This window comes from Ovis aries, chromosome 13 (assembly GCF_016772045.2).
Source record: "Ovis aries strain OAR_USU_Benz2616 breed Rambouillet chromosome 13, ARS-UI_Ramb_v3.0, whole genome shotgun sequence".
NCBI classification, from domain to species: Eukaryota; Metazoa; Chordata; class Mammalia; order Artiodactyla; family Bovidae; genus Ovis; species Ovis aries.
In genome coordinates this window covers 51,772,995-51,787,787 of record NC_056066.1, presented here as the reverse complement: position 1 = coordinate 51,787,787, position 14,793 = coordinate 51,772,995, and the positions used below count along the sequence as shown (strand labels likewise).

General features: G+C 39.8%; 1 protein-coding gene across 11 annotated transcripts in view; it reads right to left on the bottom strand.

The window, feature by feature from the left end:
• The window catches only part of UBOX5 (U-box domain containing 5), a 51,658-nt gene that overhangs the window by 13,710 nt on the left and 23,155 nt on the right, over nt 1–14,793 (bottom strand). For 5 of the 11 annotated variants that reach the window (XM_012188764.4, XM_027976869.3, XM_012188766.4 and 2 more), the window contains one exon: nt 5,854–5,943. The exons of 3 other annotated variants lie outside the window; for them this stretch is intronic. The gene's annotated coding sequence lies outside the window, so the exon portion shown is untranslated. Of the gene's footprint in view, nt 1–790; nt 935–5,770; nt 5,944–14,793 lie in introns of all 11 variants that reach the window. 3 more of the 11 variants (XM_060397634.1, XM_060397638.1, XM_027976867.2) reach the window with 2 other exon arrangements.

Sequence of the window (14,793 nt, the reverse complement as noted above, 5' to 3'; positions counted from 1 at the left end):
TGAGTACCCAATGTAGTAAATGGCAGCATGAGATGGAGTTGCTCAGATTTGACTACCTTCAGGACAACTGCCCTTTGCCTTTAACCTGTGGCTTGGTTATCACTAGATACCTGTTCTTGTGACTGGACTTGAGAGATGACCAGGACGAAAAGGACAAGGGCTTTCAAACTTTTGCTATCTCATAACTTAAAAAAATTTCACTTCAGATACCTGAAAGTAGAGAATCGGACAGCCCTTCCAATCAGTGCAGTAATTTAAAAGAGTTATCTGAACTGTGTCTCAGCAAACATCAGGCTCACTCTTTTCGTGAGTCATTAGACCAAGACCCTCTAGCAGCAAAAACACAACTCTGGTTAGGGAAGCACATACACAAAATGACTTAGAAGAGGCCCCTAGGGTTTGTTTGTTTGTTTTAAGTATTTTTTAACACCCAAAGTATTTTGTATTGGGGTACAGCTGATTAACAACGCTGTGGTAGTTTCAGGTAAACAGCCATATACAGGCATCTATCCATTCTCCTCCAAAACCCTCTCCCTCACAGGCTGCCACATAACACTGAGCAAAGCTCCATATGCTATACAATAGGTCTTTGTTGGTTGTCCATTTTAAATATAACAGTGTGTACATGACCATCCCAAAGTCCCTAGCTGTCCCTTCCCCCACAGCAACCATAAGTTTGTTTTCTAAGTCTGTGAGTCTGTTTTGCAAGTAAGTTCATTTGTATCATTTCTTTTTAGACTCCACACACAAGGGGTGTCATATGATATTTCTCCTTCTCTATCTGACTTACTTCACTCAGTGTGACACTCTCTAGGTCCATCCATGTTGCTGCAAATGGCCTCATTCATTCTTTTTAACAGCTGAGTAATACTCCACTGTATATATGTACCACATCTTCATCCAGTCCTCTGTCGATGGACAGTCCATGTCTTGGCTATTGTAAAGAGTGCTGTAATGAATATTAGAGTGCATGTATCTTTTGGGGCCATGTTTTTCTCTGGATATATGCCCAGGAGTGGGATTGCAGGCTCAGGTGATAGCTCCATTTTTAGTTTTTTTAAGGAACCTCCAAGTGGCTGCACCAATTTATATTCCCACCCACAGTGCAGTACGGTCCCCTTCTCGCCACACCCTCTCCAGCATTTGTTGCTTGTGGATTTTTTGATGATAGCCATTCTGACTGGAGTGAGGAATTTCATTGTAGTTTTAATTTGCATTTCTCTAATAACTAGCGAGCTGAACGCCAAAGAATTGATGCTTTTGAACTGTGGTGTTGGAGAAGACTCTTGAGAGTCCGTGGACTGCAAGGAGATCCAACCAGTCCATTCTGAAGGAGATCAGCCCTGGGATTTCTTTGGAAGGACTGATGCTAAAGCTGAAACTCCAGTACTTTGGCTACCTCATGCGAAGAGTTGACTCATTGGAAAAGACTCTGATGCTGGGAGGGATTGGGGGCAGGAGAAGGGGATGACAGAGGATGAGATGGCTGGATGGCATCACCGACTCAATGGACATGAGTCTGAGTGAACTCCAGGAGTTGGTGATGGACAGGGAGGCCTGGCATGCTGCGATTCATGGGGTCGCAAAGAGTCGGACATGACTGAGCGACTGAACTGAACTGAAAAATTAGCGATGTTGAACATCTGTTCATGTGCCTATTGGCCATCTGTATGTCCTCTTTGGAGAAAATCTATTCATGTCATCTGCCCATTTTTTAAGTGGGTTATTTTATTTTATTTTTCTTTTATTTACAGTTTATTGTCAACATGTGTTAGTTACATAAAGTGAAAAATTATGAATAATCAAAGTATAATGATGCAGACTCAAAATAGATATTCAACACAAAAAATACAACCATAAAAGCAGGTTAACTCATGCACACATAGCAGCATAGATACAGCAGATATTTCAAAGGACAACAAGTGCCTGCTTTTTCATTTGAAGATGGTGGCCATATCATACACTAGAATGCCTCAGTTTATCAGTGCCTGAGAGACAAAATTCATTTGTAAAAATGTTTTTCACATTGACACTGTTGAAAAAGATAGATTTTCCCGAATTAAGCCTCCTCTCAGGCTTCTTGCCAGTTTCTAACACCTAAAAACTGATACAGAAAGTATTATAAATGTAACTACAATGATTCTTAAAGGTTAAAAAAGTATCTCTCAAAATAATTTAAAAGAATTATTGCAAACAGTAATGCTGGTGCTCTCCCGGATCTACTCCAGCATGAGCTTCTCTAGTTCTGCTTCAGCAGCCTTAACCACACTGCCATCCTCTGCTTGCTTCCTTCCCTGGTTCTTCTACTGGTAGCTCCACCCTGGCTCCAGGCAGCTTTGTATCTTCTAACGGTGCCTCCCAAAGACTTGGTCTGAAGCTCAGTCCCACCTGGGCCAAGACTCAGGACACTCCCAACACTGATGAGGCTTGGGGGGCTCCTCCTCCAGCCAACAGACCCCTCTATACTTGTTGCCACAGTTCACATCAGGGTGAGCAACTCTTACCATCGTCTTCTTTCCCAGCAACAGTTTGGAGAAGATTTTGTAAACAAAGTTCCAAAACAACATTATTGCTGGCACTCCTGTGTCATGTGACTGCTGCTGTGTCCCTGGATATTCTCTAGACGTTCCCTGGAGTGGGCCTTTGGAGAAGAGCTGTCAGCAAGAGACCTGGGAGAACCCTAGGATTAGGGAAGAAAGCAGGATGGCAGGCACCGAGTGCAGGGCTGGAGGAGATGGGAGGAGCTGGAGGCAAAGACTGGTCCGGTGGGCTCAGATGAGCTTTATCTCTGGGGTCCATCAGAGCAGCAGCCAGCTCCATTCTTTCTTCATCTCCAGATAAAAGAATTAGTTCTCACACCATCAGCTAGACCTTGATGTTCTTCTTGACCAGAGAGAATGGGGCTATACTTCAAGCTTCCAATCCAGCATGTGCGGGTCTTAGAAGTCACCACTCCATCCCAACAAATAAAAAAGCAGGACAAACTGAAAAATCAACAATTCTTCTTACATCTATCAGAGAAGTGAGGTTGTTACTGAAAGCTCAGCCTCTCTGTACTCTGGTGCAGAATCAAATCCCAGGGGTTTGGGTGAAGCAAAAAAGGATAGCTTTATTGCTTTGCCAGGCTAAGAGAGATACACAGCACTTCTGCATTGAAAAACTACATATCTCCGGGTTATTTTATTTTGATGCCATTAAGCATCATAAGCTGTTCGTAAATTTTAGAGACTAATCCCTTATTGGGAACATCATTTGCAAATATTTTCTCCCAATCTGTGGGTTGTCTACACATTTTATTATTTCCTTTGCTGTGCAAAAACTTTTGAGCTTAAGTATGTCCCATATGTTTATTTTTGCTTTTATTTCCATTATTTGGGAAGATGGATCAAAAATGATGTTGCTGTGATTTATGTCAGAGTGGTCTGCCTTATGTTTTCCTCTAGGATTATACTGTCTAATCTCACATTTAGGTTCTTAATCCATTTTGAACTTATTTTTGTGCATGGAGTTAAGGACTGATCTAACTTCTTTTTTTTTTTTTTTTTACATGGGGCTGTCCAGTTTTTCCAGCACCATTTGTTGAAGAGACTGTCTTTCCAACATTGTGTAGTTTTGCCTACTTTGTCAGAGATTAACTGACCATAGGTGCACAGGCTTATTTATGGGTTTACTATCCTGTTCCATTGATCTATATTTCTATTTTTGTGCCAGTACCATACTGTTTTGATGACTGTAACTTTGTAGTATAGCTTGAAGTCAAAGAGCCTGATTCTTCCAGCTCTATTTTTCAAGATTTGCTTTGGCTATTTGGGGTCTTTTGTGTCTCCATACAAATTCTGAGATTTTTTTTGTTCTCTATGAAAAATGCCATTGGTCATTTGATAGGGATTGCACTAAATCTACAGATTGCCTTGGGTAGTATAGTCATTTTGACAATACTGATTCTTCTAATCCATGAACATGGTATATCTTTCCATCTGTTTATGTCTTCTTTGATTTCTTTCATCAGCATCTTATAGTTTTCAGAGTATAGGTCTTTTGTCTCCTTAGATAGGTTTATTCCTAAGTATTTTTCTTTTTGATGCAATGGTAAATGGAATTATTTCTTGAATTTCTCTTTCTGATCTTTCATTGTTAGTGTATAGAAATGCAACTGATTTCTGTGTATTAATTTTATAACCTTAAACTTTACCAAATTCATTGAGGAGTTCTAATAGTTTTCTGGTAGCATCTTTAGGGTCTTCTAAGTATAGTATCATGTCATCTGCAAACAGTGACAGTTTAACTTCTTTTACAATTTGGATTCCCTTTACTTCTTTTTCTTCTCTGATTGCTATAGCTAGGACTTCCAAAACTATGTTGAATAAAAGTGGTGAGAGTGGACATTCTTGTCTTGTTCCTGATCTTAGAGGGAATGCTTTCAGCTTTTCACCACTAATTATGAAACTAGCTGTAGGTTTGTCATATATGGCCTTTATTATGTTGAGGTATGTACCCTCTATACCCACTTTCTGGAAGGTTTTTATCATACACGGGCACTGAATTTCATCAAAACCTTTTTCTGTATCTACTGAGATGATCATATGGCTTTTATTCTTCAATTTGTTGATATGGTATATCACACTGATTTTTTGATGCTGAAACATCCTTGCATCTGTGGGATGAATCCCACTTGATCATGGTGTATGATCTTTTTAATGTATTGCTGGATATAGATTGCTAGCATTTTGTTGAGTATTTCTACATATATGTTCATCAGTGATACTGGCCTGTAATTTCTTCTTTTTGTGGTATCCTTGTCTGGTTTTGGTATCAGGGTGATGGTGGCCAGGAAAGGCCATAAGAGGTTTCATTCAATTTAAATCTTACCAACTGATTAGCTCTAAAATAGGTACTAATATCCTTATTTTGCAGATGAAAAAACTGAGACTCTAAGAAAGATAAAGGTAGGACTCAGATTCTAAATATTTCTAAACCACTCTGGTCATTGTCTACTTGGACACAATTTACCTTGAAGGATTAACCAGGAAGCTATATGGCTTAAAGTCAGATATTCTACGGATAACTTACAACCTTTTTCCCTCCTGTTACTTATATCTAGGTTTAGTATCAAAACCTAAAAAAAAATCAATTCTTCCAAACTTACAATTAATGTGGCTATGCTCTTTTGTTGTTGTTTAATTGCTAAGTCACGTCTGACTCTTTTGTGACCCCATGGACTGTAGTCTACCAGGCTCCTCTGTCCATGGGATTTCCCAGGCAAGAATAATGGAGGGGATTGCCATTTTAACCTCCAGATCTTTCCAACTCAGGGATCAAACCCACATCTCCTGCATTGGCAGGCGGATTCTTTACCACTTAGCCATCAGGAAAACCCTGCAGCTATCCTCTACAATGCAGGAATTTAGAAACCTTGACTACTCTTTGCAACATCTGTTGAAGCATCTCACCTCATGAGGCTTCTCAACCTTCATGTATGCGTGCTAAGTTGCTTCAGTTGTTTCCAACTCTTTGTGACCTTATGGATGGTGCCAGGCTCCTCTATCCATGGGATTCTCCAGGCAAGAATACAGGAGTGGGTTGCCATTCCCTTCTCCAGGGGATCTTCCTGACCCAGGTATGGAACCCGAGTCTCTTGTGTCTCCTGCACTGGCAGGTGGGCTCTTTACCACTAGCGCCACCTGGCAGAGGTTAATTTCTAAGTCAACTATTAAAGCATATGGACCTGTATCTGACCAGACACAGCCTATCTGCTCTCCACAGCACTTACCAAAATCTAATTTGAGAAAATATTTATAGAGACTGTTCAGTCCATTCACAATGAATTCTTTTTAGTGCTGGCCTAAGTAGTACCTCTTGCCTCCTGCCTGGCTCCCCTGATGGCTGCTGCATTCATATCCCACACCACCGTCTGACAGACTTCTTAGCAATGTGGATCCTCATCTGTAGCAAAAATAAATGTAACACATTTAGAAAAACTCAGTGGTGGATCTGTGAAGATTCACAGGACACCACAGTGGCACCACACATCAACTGAGAGCCATAATTTTAGTCTCTAAAATGTATTACTCCATTGAGCAGCTCCTCAGAGCAGAGTACTGAAGCATCCCCACGTTCATCCTAGCCATAACCATTACTGCATTCCTCGCCCCACTGCATATGCACGTGTGCGTGCTCAGTCATGTTCGACTCTGCAACCCCATGGACTGTAGCCTACCAGACACCTCTGTCCATGGAATTTTCCAGGCAAGACTACTTGAGTGGGTTGCCACTTTCTCCTTCAAGGGATCTTCCATACCCAAGGATTGAAGCTGTGTCTTCTGTGTTTCCTGCATTGGCAGGCAGACTCTTTACCACTACACCACCTGGGAAGCTCATATACTCTTTACCAAATATTTCATTGGTCTGTGTGGTTATTAGCAAGGAATTTTATATGAAACAGCTCTCTAAAGTTGTCAAAATGATCATTCTTTATTCTGCATGGTATCCTCTAGGACTCAAGAGAAAAATCTCTTTTTGGTCTCAGTATTAGAACAGTTGCTTCTTCCAATCAACTCAGTATTATAAGTATGAATATGAATCATGCAATTGATTACGATCTTTACTTTGGCACTAGAAAACTCAGAATGAAATCTGTGGCCCAACCCTCAGATTTCTCTCTGCTTGAATTCTTCACTTATTTTTATGTAATGAGGTATGTTGTGAAAGCTACCTTAAAATCATTTTGGAATAGGATGGGGTATAAATAATAAACCATCCTCTTTTAGGTGGACATTTTAGTTGTTTGCAACTTTTTACTATTACACTACTAAGATAAAAATTAAGCCGATTTTACCTTTTATTTATTTATTTTTTATGTTTACAGAGTTCCATCGTTTATGAAACAGAGACTCTGTTTCTTTAAGACTGATCTCACAGAAAGCAGTAGAACAGTCATTTGGATGGCGAGGAGGTTAGTGGACCTGTGACTCTCAGGAACTTTCCTGCAGTGGCCACAGCTGGGGAAGGGGTGGTGTCCACCCTTTGGCTCTGTCTCCACCCTGCTCGAGGACCATCCTCTTGTGGTTCTGACCTCTCTGACCTTGGCCCTCGGGGGACCTCTTGACTTGGCTGTTGTCATTCCCGATTCATGGATCATGCCTCTTCCTAGAGAAACCTGTGAATTCTTCAAACTGGAAGCTTCAGATGCTCCAAGAGCAAACCAGTTAGTGCTTTGAATTCACATGTTAACAAACAAGTTATTTAGCATCACTCCAAAAGAGTAACATAAATTACCTCTAACAGGCAGAAATATGGATGGATAGTTGTTGTTGTTTAGTGGCTAAGTTGTGTTCAACTCTTTTGTGATCCCATGGACTATAGCCCACCAAGCTCCTCTGTCCATGGAATTTTCCAGGCAAGAATACTGAAGTGGGTTGCCATTTCCTTCTCCAGATTTTTACCTTTTATACTGTTAATTTTTCTAACCAGTTACTGCATATTAGGAAAGCTTTTCATTTTGTATCCTTATTATGTATTTAGCTATTTTACTGAACTCATTGATTTTAACAAATTTTCAGGAATTTGGGGGGGGGGGGTTTCTACAATCTCAATGAGAGCCTCTTTCTTAAAATGGTAACTCTTATTTCTCTCATCTTACTATATTAGCTAGAACTGCCAGAATTACATGAGATAATATTAGAGTTGTCAAGCTTTTGTTCCCATTAGAAAATGCCTCTGGTTTTTAACATGATGCTGATTGTTAGACTGAAATATTATACGCTTTGGGGATTCCCAGGTGGCACTAGTGGTAAGAACCCACCTGCCAATGCAGGAGACATAAGAGACACAAGTTCGATCCCTAGGTGAGGAAGATCCCCTGGAGAAGGGTATGGCAATCCACTCTAGTATTCTTGCCTGAAGAATTCCATGGACAGAGGAGCCTGGCAAGCTACAGTCCACAGGGTCACAAAGAGTCAGACATGACTAAAGTGACTTAACACGTACACTATATGCTTTGAATTCTGACTGTCTCTATATATTGAGTTTTATTTTTCTTATTTGACAGATTAATGAGATATAACATATTTTACAATTTTAAGCCATTTTTTTATTCCTAATATAGGCTCTATTTGGTGGTAGAAAATTGTTCTTTAAATGTTTTTTAAACTCTACTAAATTTGATTGGTCAAATTAATTTTAGATGAAATATCATTGCACATGCATGTAATATTTACAAGCCCTATGCTAAGCACTGGAGTAGAGATAAAAATGAAATGGTTAAGTGGTGAAACTATTCTGTATGATACCGTAATAAATGGCATTACACATTTGTCAAAATCCACAGAATTGCACAATACAAAGAGTAAACCTTAATGTAAACTATGGACTTCAGTTAATAATAATACATCAATATTGGTTTATCAATTATAATAAATAAACCACACTTGTGCAAGATGTTAATAATAGGGAAACTATATGGAAGGAAGCGGATGTACATGGGAATTCTCTGATTCCCATTTCCCATCAAAAATTATTTGATCAATTTTTCTGTAAGCCTAAACCTGCTCTAAAAAATAGTCCAAAAACAATAATAAAAGTGGTAATAATAATAATAAAGAATGACTGGGGGACTTCCCTGGTGGTCCAGTGGTTAAGAATCAGCCTGCTAATGCAGAGGACACAGGGTCAATCCCTGGTCCAGGAAGATCCCTCATGACTTAGGGCAACTACTGAGCACTCTAGAGCCTGTGAGCCACAACACAAGAAGCCACCACAATGAGAAGCCCTCATATCACAACCAGAGAGTGGCCCCTGTTGCCGCAACTACAGAAAGTTGCGTGCAGCAGCGAAGACAGGAAAAAAAAAAAAAAAAGCAAATAATGACTGAGGAAAAAGTGACTGAAAACAAATTAGGACTAGAAATCAAACTGAAATAACTGGCTGTGCAATTGCAGGATTAGAGTGGCAGATCCTTTAAAAAAAAACAACTTATAAATTATGACATTTTTTGGAGAAACAGTGATGCCCAAACACCTCAGGATTCTACAGGACTCTGGTTGCCACTGACATCTTTGTATGATCTTTCCTCTCTGATTCCAACACTCCTGATTTTTGAAGGCAAGTATTTCCTGCCTTAATACTTAATGCAGAAAAAAAGAATGACTCACCGCATGAAAATGCAAATGGTCTCATACAGGAAGACTGTCTCTTCAGCTCTGCCTAGGAAATAGCTATACTACCTGAACTCATTGCAAACACTGCCCAGTATATATAATACTTACAAACTACAAGTTTCTTATCCAAATTTGGCTTCTAAGAGAGACCAGATCTGAGTATAAATCGGGCAACACAGATCATGGCTAAAGTGCCCTACAGTTCAGGCAAGCAGCTTGGAGCCAGACAATATAGTATTATAAGATAGCAAGATAATAAAGATTTATAAGCAGATGACATATCAATTTTTATTACAAAGATTTTCATTATAAAATATTTTAGATAAAAGGATAAAGAAATAATATAGGAGACACTCTTATATCCACCCCTTAGATTTAGCAAATCTAACATTTTGCCATGTTTTTGTCTCATTAATGTACCTGACAAAACATGGTCCACTAGAGAAGGGGAATGGCAAACCACTTCAGTATTCTTGCCTTGTGATCCACAGAGTCAAAGGCTTTGGCGTAGTCAATAAAGCAGAAGTGGATGTTTTTTTGGAATGCTCTTGCTTTTCCGATAATCCAACAGATATTGGCAATTTGACCTCTAGTTCCTCTGCCTTTTCTATACACAGTTAGTTTTCCACCACAAACTGTGGAAAATTCTTAAAGAGATGGGAATACCAAACCATTTGACCTGCCTCCTGAGAAATCAATATGCAGGTCAAGAAGCAACAATTAGAACTGGATATGGAACAACAGACTGGTTCCAAATCGGGAAAGGAGTACATCAAGGCTGTATACTGTCACCCTGCTTATTTAACTTTTATGCAGAGTACATCAATGAGAAATGCTGGGTTGGATGAAGTACAAGCTGGAATCAAGATTGCCGGGAGAAATATCAATAACCTCAGATATGCAGATGACACCACCATTATGGCAGAAAGCAAAGAAAAACTAAAAAGCCTCTTGATGAAAGTGAAAGAGCAGAGTGAAAAAGCTGGCTTGAAACAACATTCAGAAAACTAAGATCTTGGCATCTGGTCACATCACTTCATGGCAAATAGATGGGGAAACAGTAGAAACAGAAGTTTTATTTTTTGGGCTCCAAAATCACTGCAGATGGTGACTGCAGCCATGAAATTAAAAGACGCTTGCTCCTTGGAAGAAAAGTTATGACCAATCTAGACAGCATATTAAAAAGCAGAGACATTCCTTTGCCAACAAAGGTCCATATAGTCAAAGCTATGGTTTTTCCAGCAGTCATATATGGATATGAGAGTTGGACTATAAAGAAAGTTGAGCACCGAAAAACTGATACTTCTGAACTGTGGTGTTGGAAAAGACTCCCTTGAGTCCCTTCCAAGACCCCCTTGGACTGCAAGGAGATCCAACCAGTCAATCCTAAAGGAAATCAGTGCTGAATATGCATTGGAAGGAGTGATGCTGAAGCTGAAACTCCAATACTTTGGCCACTTCATGTGAAGAACTGACTCACTGGAAAAGACCCTGATGCTGGGAAAGATTGAAGGCTGGAGGAGAAGGGGATGACAGAGAATGGGATGGTTGAATGGCATCACCGACTGTATGGACATGAGTTTGAGTAAGCTCCGGGAGTTGGTGATGGACAGGGAAGCTTGGCGTGCTGCTGTCCATGGGGTCACAAAGAGTCAGACACGGCTGAGCAACTGAACTGAACTGATTCTTGCCTTGAGAACCCCAAGAATAGTATGAAAGGCAAAAAGATATAAAAACTGGAAGATGAGACCCACCCCCCAACCTTGGCTTGCCAGGTGTCCAATATGCTACTGGGGAAGAGCGGTGAAAGAGCTGCAGGAAGAATGAAGAGGCTGAGCCAAAGTGGAAACAATGCCCAGTTGGGGATATGCCTGGTGGTGAAAGTCAAGTCCAATGCTGCAAAGAACAATATTACATAGGAACCTGGAATGTTAGGTCCATGAATCAAGGTAAATTGGATGAGGCCAAACAGGCGATGCAAGAGTGAACATTGACATTTCAGGAATCAGTGAACTAAAATGGACAGGAATGGAAGGATTTAATTCAGATGACCATTATATCTACTACTGTGGGCAAGAATCCCTTATGAAGAATGGAACAGCCCTCACAGTCAACAAGAGAGTCCAAAATGCAGTACCTGGGTGCAATCTAAAAAAAAACAAAACAGAATGATATTGGTTCGCTTCCAGGGCAAACTATTCAACATCAAAGTAATCCAAGTCTATGCCCCAACCACTAAGGCTGAAGAAGCTGAAGTCAAATAGTTCTATGAAGACCTACAAGACCTCCTAGAACCAACACCAAAAGAAGATGTCCTTTTAATCATAGGGAGTGAAGTGAGTGAAAATCACTCAGTCGTGTCTGACTCTTTGCAATCCCATGGACTGCAGCCTGCCAGGGTCCTCTGTCCATGGAATTCTCCAGGCAAGAATACTAGAGTGGGTTGCCATTTCCTTCTCCAGCATCATCATAGGGAACTGAAATGCAAAAGCAGGAAGTCAAAAGACACCTGGGAAAACAGGCAAGTTTAGCTTTGAAGCACAAAATGAAGCAGGGCAAAGGCTGGAGTGGGTAGCTGTTCCCTTCTCCAGGGGATCTTCCCAACCCAGGGATCGAACCCAAGTCTCTCTCATTGTAGGGGGATTTTTTTTTTTACCAATTGAGCCACCAGAGAAGCCCAAGAATACTGGGCCTGTCTTTTCTCCAGAGGATCTTCCCAACCCAGGAATTGAACCAGGGTCTCCTGCATTGCAGGCAGATTGTTTACCAGCTGAGCTACCAGGGAAGCCTAATGGCAGAAAGTGGAGAGAAAAAGAGTCTCCTCATGAGGATGAAAGAGGAAAGTGAAAATGCTGTCTTAAAACTCAACATTTGGGACTTCCCTGGTGTCCAATGGTTAAGACTCTGTGCTTCCAATGCCAGGGGCATGGGTTCGATTCTGGTCAGAGAACTAAGATTCCCACATGCTGCGTGGCACAGACACTAAATAAATAATTTAAAAATAAAAAACTCAACATTCAAAAAACTAAGATCATGGCATCCAGTCCCATCACTTCATGGCAAACAGACAGGGATAAAATGGAAATGGAGACAGACTTCATTTTCTTGGGATCCAAAATCACTGTGGATGGTGGGTGCAGCCATAAAATTATGTTCCTTGGAAGATAAGCTATGGCAAACCTAGACAGCATATTAAAAAGCAAAGCCATCATTTTGCCAACAAAGGTTCATATAGTCAAAGCTGTGGTTTTCCAGTAGTCATGTACAGGTGTGAGAGCTGGAGCATAAGAAGGCTGAGTGCTGAAGAACTGATGCTTTCTAACTCTGGTGCTGGCAAAGACTCTTGAGAATCCCCTTGACAGCAAGGAGATCAAACCAGTCAACCCTAAAGGAGATCAACCCTGAATAATCATTGGAAGAACTGCTGCTTGAAGCTGAAGCTCCAATACTTTGGCCACCTGAAGAGAAGACCCTGGTGCTGGGAAAGACTGAAGGCAGGAGAAGAAGAGGGTGACAGAGGATCAGATGGTTAGGCATCACCAACTCAATGGCATGAGTTTGAGTAAACTGGAGATGGTGAAGGACAGGGAAGCCTGGCATATTGCAGTCTGTGGGGTTGCAAAGAGTTGGATACGACTTAGCAACTGAACTGAACTGAATGTACATTACTGATAATTTACAGTATATTACCTTGCAATTTGCTTTTCTATTAAATGTTATTAAGTTTTTCCATGTTGAAATGTGTATATCTAGTCTGTTCATTTTAACTTCTTCATAGTATTCAATTGTATTACTAAAAACAGAGTTTATTTCTCCACTGACCTATTACTTATATTTAAATTTTTCTTAACTATGAAAAAAAAAGAGCTGCAATAAATATTCTCTGTAAGTCTTTTTGTGAGGAAAAAAAAAGATAAAATAGTCCTGTCCTCAAGTCTTGAAGCATTACAAAATTCCTCCCAACTGTGATTATGGAATACAAAGGTTTGTAACAGGTAGTAATACAAAGTTTTTTCACAGGTGACACTCAAAGTAGGGAAGGATGGTCTAACCAATGTTTTTCAATTTGTTTTAAAATCAAGTTATGGGTTGAAGAAAAGAAATATGAACTAAAAGAGCACATAATACAAAAGTGCACATAGTGCATTATGTCATGAGACTTGTTTCAGTTTTATACAAATACATGTAACAAATACATACTATGTTCCACATAAAACATCCTGTGGCTTTTGACGAAAAAGACTGAAAACACCTGCCAACAGTCAGGGAAGAACTCACAGGAGTAACCTCTGAACTAGAGACAACTAAGGCACATGGCTAAACTCATGGGCAACTTCAAAGGACAGACACTATCTACTAGTGACAAATATTAAAAATGCAAGATATGCTCGGCCATAGAAGCCGAGAGACAGAACAGGAACAAAATGGGAAGGGCACTAGGAGAAGGCCAGTAAAGTCAAGGCACAGGAGCAGGGCAGTGTGAGGGCAGCCAGGAAATGCTGAATACACCACTTAGCTGGAGGAGGAAGGGCTGGGAAGGGCCCCAAATGTCATGCCAACAGGCTTTAGACTACTTTACTTGGAGGGCTGAGGCAATATTTTTCCAAACTGTACATCAAGAATCAAGAACTCGAATTACTGAGCTATAACCAGCATTTTAAAAAATTAAGTAAAATAGAAAGAAGTCAGAATATATCATACATGAGGGTGATTAGTGTTTCGTGAAACTTTAGTTTCAGATATATGTACATATGAAATTATATCTATTCTGGGTTTTGATGAAAAATGTATTTCCTACTAAGTGGTGTAGTAAAAGTATTTGAAAGCTACTGTTCAGACAAAAGTCATAGAAACCTTATAACTAGGGAGAGAAATGACACTAAATGAAAAGTCATCCATTAACCTCCTAGATGACACTAGCAATTTTGAACCACTTAGAGGCAACTGACCCTTCAAGGGATTTCCCGTTCCTCTGGTTGATGTGTTTGCACTATCCTTTTTGTACTACATGAGGGCCTATCTTCGCAAATGGCTTTCTGAAGATATCAAAGAATATCAAAGGACAAACTTAGAAATAAACTAGCAGTCTCAGTTTTTCCCTTGACATTTTGTTTTTTCTAAAAAGAAAGGATTCTTTAAGAGCATGAAGGAGAAAAAGGAACTATGTATAAGATATTACTGAATATCTCACAAGGATTTCAAAGCTACCTTCTAAAAAATATTCTATTTTAAAAATTTTAATGAAACTTTTTAACATCACATTATAAATCCATGTGCGTGGTTAAGAAACAATACAAAGAGATCTCTCATAACTTTAACCAGTTTCCTCAATGATAACATCTTACATAGTGAGAGTACAACATTACTACCAGGAAATGAACAATGATACGATCCACTGATTTTACTCAGATTTCACCAGTTTTACAAGGACTCATTTGTGTTTGTCTGTGGATTAAGTTCTATGCAATTTTATTCTTTGCACAGATCTATGTAATCACTTTCTGTGTGCCAAAGTCAAGATATGAAATAGTTTCATCACAAGGATCCCATGTACTGTCTTTTTATTTTATAAACCCAAACACACTATTACCACAGAAGTCTTAAAGTTCCTCACCCAGATCTAAGCCCTTTAACTGAA